We start from the raw sequence: 13,279 nt of genomic DNA, 5'->3' as shown, positions 1-13,279 counted from the left end.
AATAACTATTTTATAGAAAAAATAATTATTTTGGCATCGCTTTATTCTGAGGACTATAACTTTTTTATTTTTTTGCTGATGATGCTGTATAGTGGCTCTATTTTTGCGGGACAAAATGACGCTTTCAGCGGTACCATGGTTATTTATATTTGTCTTTTTGATCGCGTTTTATTCCACTTTTTGTTCGGCGGTATGATAATAAAGCGTTGTTTTTTGCCTCGTTTTTTTTTTTTTTCTTACGGTGTTTACTGAAGGGGTTAACTAGTGGGACAGTTTTATAGGTTGGGTCGTTACGGACGCGGCGATACTAAATATGTGTACTTTTATTGTTTGTTTTTTTATTTAGATAAAGAAATTATTTATGGGAATAATATATATATATTTTTTCTTTATTTAGGATTTTTTTTTTTACACATGTGGAAATTTCAAAGATTTCTATTTTGTCCTCATCGGTCCACAGTACTTGTTTCCAAAATGCATCAGGCTTGTTTAGATGTTCTTCTGCATACTTCTGACCCTGAATTTTATGCTGAGGAAGCAGGAGAGGTTTTTTCTGATGATTCTTCAATGAAGACCATTTTTGTGCAGGTGTCTGTTAACAGTAGAGCAAGGTACCTCAACTCCAGAGTCTGATAAATCTGAAGGAAGGTCTCTTGCAATCAAGCGGGGGTTCTGATTTGCCTCTCTAGCAATCCTATGAGATGCTCTCACTGAAATTTTGCTTGGTCTTCCAGACCTTATCTTGATCTCCACTGTTCCTGGTAACGGCCATTTCTTAATGACATTTCGACCTGAGGGAACGTGAAAACGCTTTGCTATCTTCCTATAGCCTTCTCCTGCTTTGTGGACCTCCACCATTTTCAGAGTGCTCGGCAGCTGCTTAGAAGAACCCATGGCTGCTGTGTTTTGGCACAAGGTTACAGGAGGCTGGGTTTTTCTAAAGCTGGAAATTTCCACCACCTGGCCTTTCCTAATGATGATAGTGAACAAGCCATAACCCTAATAGGCTGATTAAGGTCTAAAACCTCGATCAAAGTTATCTGAGCACACAAATATGTAAGGGTGCCCAGACATTTGCATCAGCCCATTTTCTTTTTTTGCAATTTTTAAAATGTAAAAAAATGACTATGTATATTTTTGTTCACGAAAATACAAATGAAATGCGTCATCGGTAACTTTAGGCCTTTTAGAGATAATTTCATCTTCATCTTGCTTAACTGTTCACAATAACAGTAATGTTGACCAGAGGTGCACAAACTTTACATGCCGCTGTATATACCCACTTTCTGTGATCGCCGGGGGTCTACTATATTTCTTAATATTCGGGGGACATGCCTGAATTTCCAGAGTCAGGCAGGTGGGAGGCTCTGCATCCCGAGGCTCCACTGCCGGAGAACAGAGCCGTTCTGTAGTGCCGGCGGCGTCCATGGTGGGATATGAGGCGAGTGGGTAATTTGCGCTGTGGTTGAGGTTTCTGCGGCGCGGTGGACAAGTGTTCTGACCAGGTTATGGTCACATTATGTAACTCTGCCTAATAGAGGAAACATGGAAAATGTAATCTGGGGAAGAAGAGGGCGCCTGCGATGCCGTACCAGATGCTCTGCAGAATAGGACAATCAGAGCAATGATCTACAGAACAAATAATAATAGTCTGCAGAATATATAATATCTGGGGGGAGGTAGAGCAGTCAGGGTAACGACCTGAGGCTCTTGGAGGTCAGTGGTGTAATAGTCTGCAGAATATAAATATAATATATGGGGGGGGGCAGAGTGAACAAAGCAATGATCTGCAGCGCGCAGGGGTCAGCCGTGTAATAACTGATGTGAATTGTTTCCATATGTCGATCCGTGCAGCTCGTGCCCCGGCTGTAGAAGGGGTTAAGTTGAGTATTTGGAGTAACAATAAGCCCCATGTGGTTCCCCTTTGTTGCACGCAGAGCCCCCCTCTCCACTCCAGCAATTGAAGCCAGTGAGGAGGGGGCCCCATCCTGAGACCTCGAGGACATTAGTGATCCTTTTACAGGCGAGCTGTTTGCTTAACTCCATCTCTAAGCTGGATTCAATATACTCTGAGCAAACACGGCCTGAAGTGGAGCCCCCCATGACCCTTCAGGGAGCGTCCGCAGCCAACAAAAATGTTTCCATACAATCACGTCACTTATACCATATAATGTCCCAGCGCTCAGTCTATCAATATAATGACAATGGCCACGATCCAACCAGAGAGCACGACTAATATCGCTATCCAGGATACAGTCACCGACCCCGAGACAAGAATAGTCTGTGTCATAATGCTATATATTACACTACCTATCACTCACATCATGGCACACAGGAAAGCATTATATATATATATATATATATATATATATATATATATATATATATATATATATATATAAAATTACTATAATGCTGTCCCTATGTATAAGAATATAACTACTATAATACTGCCCCTATGTACATGAATATAACTACTATAATACTGTCCCTATGTACAAGAATATAACTACTATAATACTGCCCCTATGTACAAGAATATATCTACTATAATACTGCTCCTATGTACAAGAATATAACTACTATAATACTGCCCCCTATGTACAAGAATATATCTACTATAATACTGCTCCTATGTACAAGAATATAACTACTATAATACTGCCCCTGTTGTGAATTTGGTTTCTGGGCTCCCCCGGTGGTTACTGGTGGTACTGAACTTGTGTGCTTCATCTCCTCTGTTCACCTGTTTCCATCAGGATGTGGGAGTTTTCTATTTAACCTGGCTCCTCAGTCATTTCTATGCCGGCCAACAATGTTACCAGAAGCCTTTCTGTTGCATGTTCCTGCTCCTAGACAACTATCAGCTAAGTTGGACTTGTAGTCCTAAGATTGTTTTGCATTTTTGTTCCAGTTCTGTTTTTGAATATTTCTGAGGCTGGAAGCTCTTGTGAGCTGAAATTGCCACTCTGGTGTCATGAGTTGATATTAGAGTCTTAAAGTAATTTCAGGATGGTGTTTTGAAAGGGTTTTCAGCTGACTGTGAAGTTCCCTTTTCTGTCTTCCTACTATCTAGTAAGCGGACCTCAATTTGCTAAACCTATCTTCATACTTCGTATGTCATTTTCCTCTAAAATCACCGACAATATATGTGGGGGCTACTGTCTGCCTTTTGGGGAAAATTTCTCTAGAGGTAAGCCAGGTCTGTATTTTCCTCTGCTAGGGTCAGTCAGTCCTCCGGCTGGCGCTGGGCGTCTAGGGATAAAACGTAGGCATGCTACCCGGCCACTGTTAGTTGTGCGGTAGGTTTAGCTCACAGTCAGCTCGAGTTCCCATCTTCCAAGAGCTAGTCCTTTTGTATGCTTTACTACGGTCTCTTGCCATTGAGAACCATGACAGTTTGGTCGGCCAAGAGTTAAAATAATTGGCAGAAGAGAGGAGAGAAAAGAAGTCTGCAGAGAATTTTTTTTTTTTTTTTTTTTTTCTGAGTTTGCTCATTAGTTGATTCACTTGCATCTCTGCTTACTGCAGCCTTCGTCTCTCCTTCTAATTCTTGAATGGTTCTGATTTCACCTGATTAAAATGGATCCTCAGAGTTTAGCTATTGGTTTGGATAATCTCGCTGTGAAGGTTCAAAGTTTACAGGATTTTGTAATTCATGCTCCTATATCTGAACCTAGAATTCCTTTACCTGAATTTTTCTCCGGCGATAGATCTCGCTTCCAGAATTTCAAACATAATTGTAAATTGTTTTTGTCTCTGAGATCTCGCTCCGCTGGAGATCCTGCACAGCAGGTCAGGATTGTAATTTCCTTGCTCCGGGGCGACCCTCAGGATTGGGCATTTGCTTTGGCACCAGGGGATCCTGCGTTGCTCAATGTGGATGCGTTTTTCCTGGCTTTGGGGTTGCTTTATGAGGAACCTCATTTAGAGATTCAGGCTGAAAAAGCCTTGATGGCCCTGTCTCAAGGGCAAGATGAGGTTGAAATATACTGCCAAAAATTTCGTAAGTGGTCTGTGCTTACTCAGTGGAATGAGTGCGCCCTGGCGGCGAATTTCAGAGAGGGTCTCTCTGATGCCATTAAAGATGTTATGGTGGGGTTCCCTGTGCCTACAGGTCTGAAAGAGTCCATGACAATGGCTATTCAGATTGATCGGCGTTTGCGGGAGCGCAAACCTGTGCACCATTTGGCGGTGTCTACTGAGAAGGCGCCAGAGATTATGCAATGTGATAGAATTCTGTCCAGAAGCGAACGACAGAATTTTAGGCGAAAAAATGGGTTATGCTTCTATTGTGGTGATTCAACTCATGTTATATCAGCATGCTCTAAACGTACTAAGAAGGTTGATAAGTCTGTTTCAATTGGCACTTTACAGTCCAAGTTTATTCTATCTGTGACCCTGATTTGCTCTTTATCGTCTATTACCGCGGACGCCTATGTCGACTCTGGCGCCGCTTTGAGTCTTATGGATTGGTCCTTTGCCAAACGCTGTGGGTTTAATTTAGAGCCTCTGGAAGTTCCTATACCTCTGAAGGGTATTGACTCCACGCCATTGGCTAGTAATAAACCACAATACTGGACACAAGTAACTATGCGTATTAATCCGGATCACCAGGAGATTATTCGCTTCCTTGTGTTGTATAATCTACATGATGTGTTGGTGCTTGGATTGCCATGGCTGCAATCTCATAACCCAGTCCTCGACTGGAAAGCTATGTCTGTGTTAAGCTGGGGATGTCAGGGGGCTCATGGGGACGTATCTTTGGTTTCCATTTCGTCATCTATTCCCTCTGAGATTCCGGAATTTTTATCTGATTATCGTGACGTTTTTGAGGAGCCTAAACTTGGTTCACTACCTCCGCACAGAGATTGCGATTGTACTATAGATCTGATTCCGGGCAGTAAGTTTCCAAAGGGTCGTTTATTTAATCTATCTGTGCCTGAACATGCTGCTATGCGGGAATATATTAAGGAGTCCTTGGAAAAGGGACATATTCGTCCTTTGTCATCTCCCTTAGGAGCCGGTTTTTTCTTTGTATCTAAAAAAGATGGCTCTTTGAGGCCGTGTATTGATCGGCTTTTGAATAAAATCACGGTTAAATATCAGTATCCTTTGCCACTGCTGACTGATTTGTTTGCTCGAATAAAGGGGGCCAAGTGGTTCTCTAAGATTGATCTTCGTGGGGCGTATAATTTAGTGCGAATTAAGCAGGGGGATGAGTGGAAAACCGCATTTAATACGCCTGAGGGCCATTTTGAGTATTTAGTAATGCCTTTTGGTCTTTCAAATGCCCCTTCAGTCTTTCAGTCTTTTATGCATGACATTTTCCGTGAATATTTGGATAAATTTATGATTGTGTATCTGGATGATATTTTGATTTTTTCGGATGACTGGGACTCTCATGTCCAGCAGGTCAGGAGGGTTTTTCAGGTTTTGCGCTCTAATTCCTTGTGTGTAAAGGGTTCTAAGTGCGTTTTTGGGGTTCAAAAGATTTCGTTTTTGGGGTACATTTTTTCCCCCTCTTCCATTGAGATGGACCCTGTCAAGGTTCAGGCTATTTGTGATTGGACGCAACCCTCTTCTCTTAAGAGCCTTCAGAAGTTTTTGGGCTTTGCTAATTTTTATCGTCGATTTATAACTGGTTTTTCTGATGTTGCTAAGCCGTTGACTGATTTGACTAAGAAGGGTGCTGATGTTGCTGATTGGTCCCCTGCTGCTGTGGAGGCCTTTCGGGAGCCTAATCGCCGCTTTTCTTCCGCCCCTGTATTGCGTCAGCCTGATGTTACTCTTCCTTTTCAGGTTGAGGTCGACGCTTCAGAAATCGGAGCTGGGGCGGTTTTGTCGCAGAAAAGTTCCGACTGCTCCGTGATGAGACCTTGCGCGTTCTTTTCTCGTAAATTTTCGCCCGCCGAGCGGAATTATGATATTGGGAATCGGGAGCTATTGGCCATGAAGTGGGCTTTTGAGGAGTGGCGTCATTGGCTTGAGGGGGCTAGACATCAGGTGGTGGTATTGACCGACCACAAGAATTTGATTTATCTTGAGTCTGCCAGGCGCCTGAATCCTAGACAGGCGCGCTGGTCGTTATTTTTCTCTCGGTTTAATTTTGTGGTTTCTTACCTACCGGGTTCTAAAAATGTGAAGGCGGATGCCCTTTCTAGGAGTTTTGAGCCTGATTCCCCTGGTAATTCTGAACCTACAGGTATCCTTAAGGATGGAGTGATATTATCTGCTGTTTCCCCAGACTTGCGACGGGTCTTGCAGGAGTTTCAGGCGGATAGACCTGATCGTTGCCCGCCTGGTAGACTGTTTGTTCCGGATGATTGGACCAGTAGAGTCATCTCGGAGGTCCATTCTTCTGCGTTAGCTGGTCATCCTGGAATCTTTGGTACCAGGGATTTGGTGGCTAGGTCCTTCTGGTGGCCTTCCCTGTCGCGAGATGTGCGAGGTTTTGTGCAGTCTTGTGATGTTTGTGCTCGGGCCAAGCCTTGTTGTTCTCGGGCTAGTGGATTGTTGTTATCTTTGCCTATTCCGAAGAGGCCTTGGACTCACATCTCCATGGATTTTATTTCTGATCTCCCTGTTTCTCAGAAGATGTCTGTCATCTGGGTGGTGTGTGACCGTTTCTCTAAGATGGTCCATTTGGTCCCCTTGCCTAAATTGCCTTCCTCATCCGAGCTGGTTCCTCTGTTTTTTCAAAATGTGGTTCACTTGCATGGTATTCCGGAGAATATCGTTTCTGACAGGGGAACCCAATTCGTGTCTAGATTTTGGCGAGCGTTCTGTGCTAGGATGGGCATTGATTTGTCTTTTTCGTCTGCTTTCCATCCTCAGACTAATGGCCAGACCGAGCGAACTAATCAGACCTTGGAGACTTATTTGAGGTGTTTTGGGTCTGCGGATCAGGATGATTGGGTTGCCTTTTTGCCCTTGGCGGAGTTTGCCCTCAATAACCGGGCTAGTTCTGCCACCTTGGTTTCTCCTTTCTTCTGTAATTCGGGGTTTCATCCTCGTTTCTCTTCCGGTCAGGTGGAGTCTTCGGATTGTCCTGGAGTGGATGCTGTGGTGGAGAGGTTGCATCAGATTTGGGGGCATGTGGTGGACAATTTGAAGTTGTCCCAGGAGAAGACTCAGCAGTTTGCCAACCGCCGTCGTCGTGCTGGTCCTCGTCTTTGTGTTGGGGACTTGGTGTGGTTGTCTTCTCGTTTTGTCCCTATGAAGGTTTCTTTTCCTAAGTTTAAGCCTCGGTTCATCGGCCCGTACAAGATATTGGAGATTCTTAACCCTGTGTCCTTTCGTTTGGACCTCCCTGCATCTTTTTCTATTCATAATGTCTTCCATCGGTCATTGTTGCGCAGGTATGAGGTACCGGTTGTGCCTTCCGTTGAGCCTCCTGCTCCGGTGTTGGTTGAGGGTGAGTTGGAGTACGTTGTCGAGAAGATCTTGGACTCCCGTGTTTCCAGACGGAGACTTCAGTATTTGGTCAAGTGGAAGGGCTACGGTCAGGAGGATAATTCTTGGGTGACAGCCTCTGATGTTCATGCCTCCGATTTGGTCCGTGCCTTTCATAGGGCTCATCCTGATCGCCCTGGTGGTTCTGGTGAGGGTTCGGTGCCCCCTCCTTGAGGGGGGGGTACTGTTGTGAATTTGGTTTCTGGGCTCCCCCGGTGGTTACTGGTGGTACTGAACTTGTGTGCTTCATCTCCTCTGTTCACCTGTTTCCATCAGGATGTGGGAGTTTCTATTTAGCCTTGCTCCTCAGTCATTTCTATGCCGGCCAACAATGTTACCAGAAGCCTTTCTGTTGCATGTTCCTGCTCCTAGACTACTATCAGCTAAGTTGGACTTGTAGTCCTAAGATTGTTTTGCATTTTTGTTCCAGTTCTCTGTTTTTGAATATTTCTGAGGCTGGAAGCTCTTGTGAGCTGAAATTGCCACTCTGGTGTCATGAGTTGATATTAGAGTCTTAAAGTAATTTCAGGATGGTGTTTTGAAAGGGTTTTCAGCTGACTGTGAAGTTCCCTTTTCTGTCTTCCTACTATCTAGTAAGCGGACCTCAATTTGCTAAACCTATCTTCATACTTCGTATGTCATTTTCCTCTAAAATCACCGACAATATATGTGGGGGCTACTGTCTGCCTTTTGGGGAAAATTTCTCTAGAGGTGAGCCAGGTCTGTATTTTCCTCTGCTAGGGTCAGTCAGTCCTCCGGCTGGCGCTGGGCGTCTAGGGATAAAACGTAGGCACGCTACCCGGCCACTGTTAGTTGTGCGGTAGGTTTAGCTCACAGTCAGCTCGAGTTCCCATCTTCCAAGAGCTAGTCCTTTTGTATGATTTACTACGGTCTCTTGCCATTGAGAACCATGACATGCCCCTATGTACAAGAATATATCTACTATAATACTGCTCCTATGGACAAGAATATAACTACTATAATACTGCTCCTATGTACAAGAATATAACTACTATAATACTGCTCCTATGTACAAGAATATAACTACTATAATACTGCCCCTATGTACAAGAATACAACTACTATAATACTGCCCCTATGTACAGGAATATAACCACTATAATACTGCCCCTATGTACAAGAATATAACTACTATAATACTGCCCCTATGTACAAGAATATAACTACTATAATACTGCCCCTATGTGCAAGAATATTACTACTATAATACAGCCCGTACGTACAAGAATATAACTACTATAATACTGCTCCTATATGCAAAAATATAACTACTATAGTACTGCCCGTACGTACAAGAATATAACTACTATAATACTGCCCATACGTACAGGAATATAACTACTATAATACTGCTCCTATGTGCAAGAATATAACTACTATAATACTGCTCCTATGTACAAGAATATAACTACTATAATACTGCCCCTATGTACAAGCATATAACTACTATAATACTGCCTCCTATGTACAAGAATATAACTACTATAATACTGCCTCTATGTCCAAGAATATAACTACTATAATACTGCCCCTATGTACAAGAATATAACTACTATAATACTGCCCCTATGTACAAGAATATAACTACTGTAATACTGCTCCAATGTACAAGAATATAACTACTATAATACTGCCCCTATGTACAAGAATATAACTACTATAATACTGCTCCTATGTGCAAGAATATAACTACTACAATGCTGCCCCCTATGTACAAGAATATAACTACTATAATACTGCTCCTATGTACAAGAATATAACTACTATAATACTGCTCCTATGTACAAGAATATAACTACTATAATACTGCTCCTATGTACAAGAATATAACTACTATAATACTGCTCCTATGTACAAGAATATAACTACTATAATACTGCCCCTATGTACAAGAATATAACTACTATAATACTGCTCCTATGTACAAGAATATAACTACTACAATGCTGCCCCCTATGTACAAGAATATAACTACTACAATGCTGCCCCCTATGTACAAGAATATAACTACTATAATACTGCTCCTATGTACAAGAATATAACTACTATAATACTGCCCCTATGTACAGGAATATAACTACTATAATACTGCCCCTATGTACAAGAATATAACTACTATAATGCTGCCCCCTATGTACAAGAATATAACTACTATAATACTGCTCCTATGTACAAGAATATAACTACTATAATACTGCTCCTATGTACAAGAATATAACTACTATAATACTGCCCCTATGTACAAGAATATAACTACTATAATACTACTCCTATGTACAAGAATATAACTACTATAATACTGCCCCTATGTACAAGAATATAACTACTATAATACTACTCCTATATACAAGAATATAACTACTATAATACTGCTCCTATGTACAAGAATATAACTACTATAATACTGCCCCTATGTACAAGAATATAACTACTATAATACTGCCCCTATGTACAAGAATATAACTACTATAATGCTGCCCCCTATGTACAAGAATATAACTACTATAATACTGCCCCCTATGTACAAGAATATAACTACTATAATACTGCTCCTATGTACAAGAATATAACTACTACAATGCTGCCCCCTATGTACAAGAATATAACTACTATAATGCTGCCCCCTATGTACAAGAATATAACTACTATAATACTGCTCCTATGTACAAGAATATAACTACTATAATACTGCTCCTATGTACAAGAATATAACTACTATAATACTGCTCCTATGTACAAGAATATAACTACTATAATACTGCTCCTATGTACAAGAATATAACTACTATAATACTGCCCCTATGTACAAGAATATAACTACTATAATACTGCCCCTATGTACAAGAATATAACTACTATAATACTGCTCCTATGTACAAGAATATAACTACTATAATACTGCCCCTATGTACAAGAATATAACTACTATAATACTGCCCCTATGTACAAGAATATAACTACTATAATACTGCCCCTATGTACAAGAATATAACTACTATAATACTGCTCCTATGTACAAGAATATAACTACTATAATACTGCTCCTATGTACAAGAATATAACTACTATAATACTGCCCCTATGTACAAGAATATAACTACTATAATACTGCCCCTATGTACAAGAATATAACTACTATAATACTGCTCCTATGTACAAGAATATAACTACTATAATACTGCCCCTATGTACAAGAATATAACTACTATAATACTGCCCCTATGTACAAGAATATAACTACTATAATACTGCCCCTATGTACAAGAATATAACTACTATAATACTGCCCCTATGTACAAGAATATAACTACTATAATACTGCTCCTATGTACAAGAATATAACTACTATAATACTGCTCCTATGTACAAGAATATAACTGCTATAATGCTGCCCCCTATGTACAAGAATATAACTACTATAATACTGCCCCTATGTACAAGAATATAACTACTATAATACTGCTCCTATGTACAAGAATATAACTACTATAATACTGCTCCTATGTACAAGAATATAACTGCTATAATGCTGCCCCCTATGTACAAGAATATAACTACTATAATACTGCCCCTATGTACAAGAATATAACTACTATAATGCTGCCCCCTATGTACAAGAATATAACTACTACAATACTTAACCCTCACCTGGCCTGACCCTGGCTTGTGCTGCAGCCCCCCCCTCCCGGAGTTTGCTCTGCTGCTGTCAGATATGTGGTGGTCTCTGTTTATGTACAGGGGTCAGGTTTATATAGACCATAATGAAAATACAAACAGCGGAGTCCTCATGTGCTGTCAGTGTATCAGTCAGAGGAGCACTTCGCCCTCTGCTGGAGATGTGGAGCTATTGCAGCCTCTGCTGTGTGATGAGAAGCTGATCTGTGCAATGTCTCATCCTGCAGGAATTCACACAGGGGGGACATCTATAAAATGAAATGTACCAGAAAAGAAGAGTAATATGTCTTATAAAAAAAAGTGCTGCGTGCCCTTATTATGGACAGCTTACAACTTCTTTTTTTTTCTTTTGCAATGTGCAAAAAAAAAGTGAAAACAGATGTATTTAAAGGGCTGATGCCAAGTGCAGCAAGATGATTAAACCACTCCCCTTTAAGAGGGATATAAAGTCCTGGCGCCCCCAGCAGGCAGGGTCCTGTTTCCTGGGCTCTTGCCTCATGTGGCCTCCTTGTGCCCGCACATCTCCTGGCAGAAGTAGTCAGGGACCTGCAGGAGTGAAGTGCCCCTTTTACAATTCTGCATCCCCGCGACGCGGTCCTGCTGGACATGGGCTAAAAAGGGGCGAGGGGCTTTAGTGGAGCGCGATCATTAAAGGGCCCACTTTCCCTTTCTTGGCTTTAACACCCTGATTAAGGCTGTGAATTGGGGAGGGGTACGGTCTCTCCCTGAGGCTCATTATTAAATAAAAGATCGCCGTTCTCACACGGCCAGTGCCTGAGATGTAGATAATGAGGTGGAGGCAGAGAATGGGGCTGTCAGCACCCCGCCTGCACGCCCAAAGTGCCGCATTTACACCACTCAACAGACCGAGATAACAGCAGTTTAAGAGGAATCAGATGACAGAATGCGGATTTGTGCTAAAACAAAGGACGCAGGATAATCCTGTGCCATCCAAAACCTCCAGATACAACAGGACAATTGATTGAAAAAGATATAATATATATTGTATTATGCCCCAGAGCTGCACTCACTATTCTGCTGGTGCAGTCACTGTGTACATACATTACATTACTGATCCTGAGTTACATCCTGTATTATACTCCAGAGCTGCACTCACTATTCTGCTGGTGCAGTCACTGTGTACCTACATTACATTACTGATCCCGAGTTACCTCCTGTATTATACCCCAGAGCTGCACTCACTATTCTGCTGGTGCAGTCACTGTGTACATACATTACATTACTGATCCTGAGTTACATCCTGTATTATACTCCAGAGCTGCACTCACTATTCTGCTGGTGCAGTCACTGTGTCATACATTACATTACTGATCCTGAGTTACATCCTGCATTATACTCCAGAGCTGCACTCACTATACTGCTGGTGCAGTCACTGTGTACATACATTAAATTACAGATCCTGAGTTACATCCTGTATTATACCCCAGAGCGGCACTCACTATTCTGCTGGTGCAGTCACTGTGTACATACATTACATTACTGATCCTGAGTTACATCCTGTATTATACTCCAGAGCTGCACTCACTATTCTGCTGGTGCAGTCACTGTGTACAAACATTACATTACTGATCCTGAGTTACATCCTGTATTATACCCCAGAGCTGCAGTCACTATTCTGCTGGTGCAGTCACTGTGTCATACATTACATTACTGATCCTGAGTTACATCCTGCATTATACTCCAGAGCTGCACTCACTATACTGCTGGTGCAGTCACTGTGTACATACATTAAATTACAGATCCTGAGTTACATCCTGTATTATACCCCAGAGCGGCACTCACTATTCTGCTGGTGCAGTCACTGTGTACATACATTACATTACTGATCCTGAGTTACATCCTGTATTATACCCCAGAGCTGCACTCACTATTCTGCTAGTGCAGTCACTGTGTACATACATGACATTACTGATCCTGAGTGACATCCTGTATTATACCCCAGAGCTGCACTCACTATTCTGCTGGTGCAGTCACTGTGTACATACATTACATTACTGATCCTGAGTTAAATCCTGTATTATACTCCAAAGCTCCAAAGCTGCATTCACTATTCTGCTGGTGCAGTCACTGTGTACATACATTACTGATCCTGAGTTACATCCCGTAT

This window comes from Ranitomeya variabilis, chromosome 3 (assembly GCF_051348905.1).
Source record: "Ranitomeya variabilis isolate aRanVar5 chromosome 3, aRanVar5.hap1, whole genome shotgun sequence".
Lineage (NCBI taxonomy): Eukaryota > Metazoa > Chordata > Amphibia > Anura > Dendrobatidae > Ranitomeya > Ranitomeya variabilis.
Note: the sequence above shows the minus strand (reverse complement) of the source record.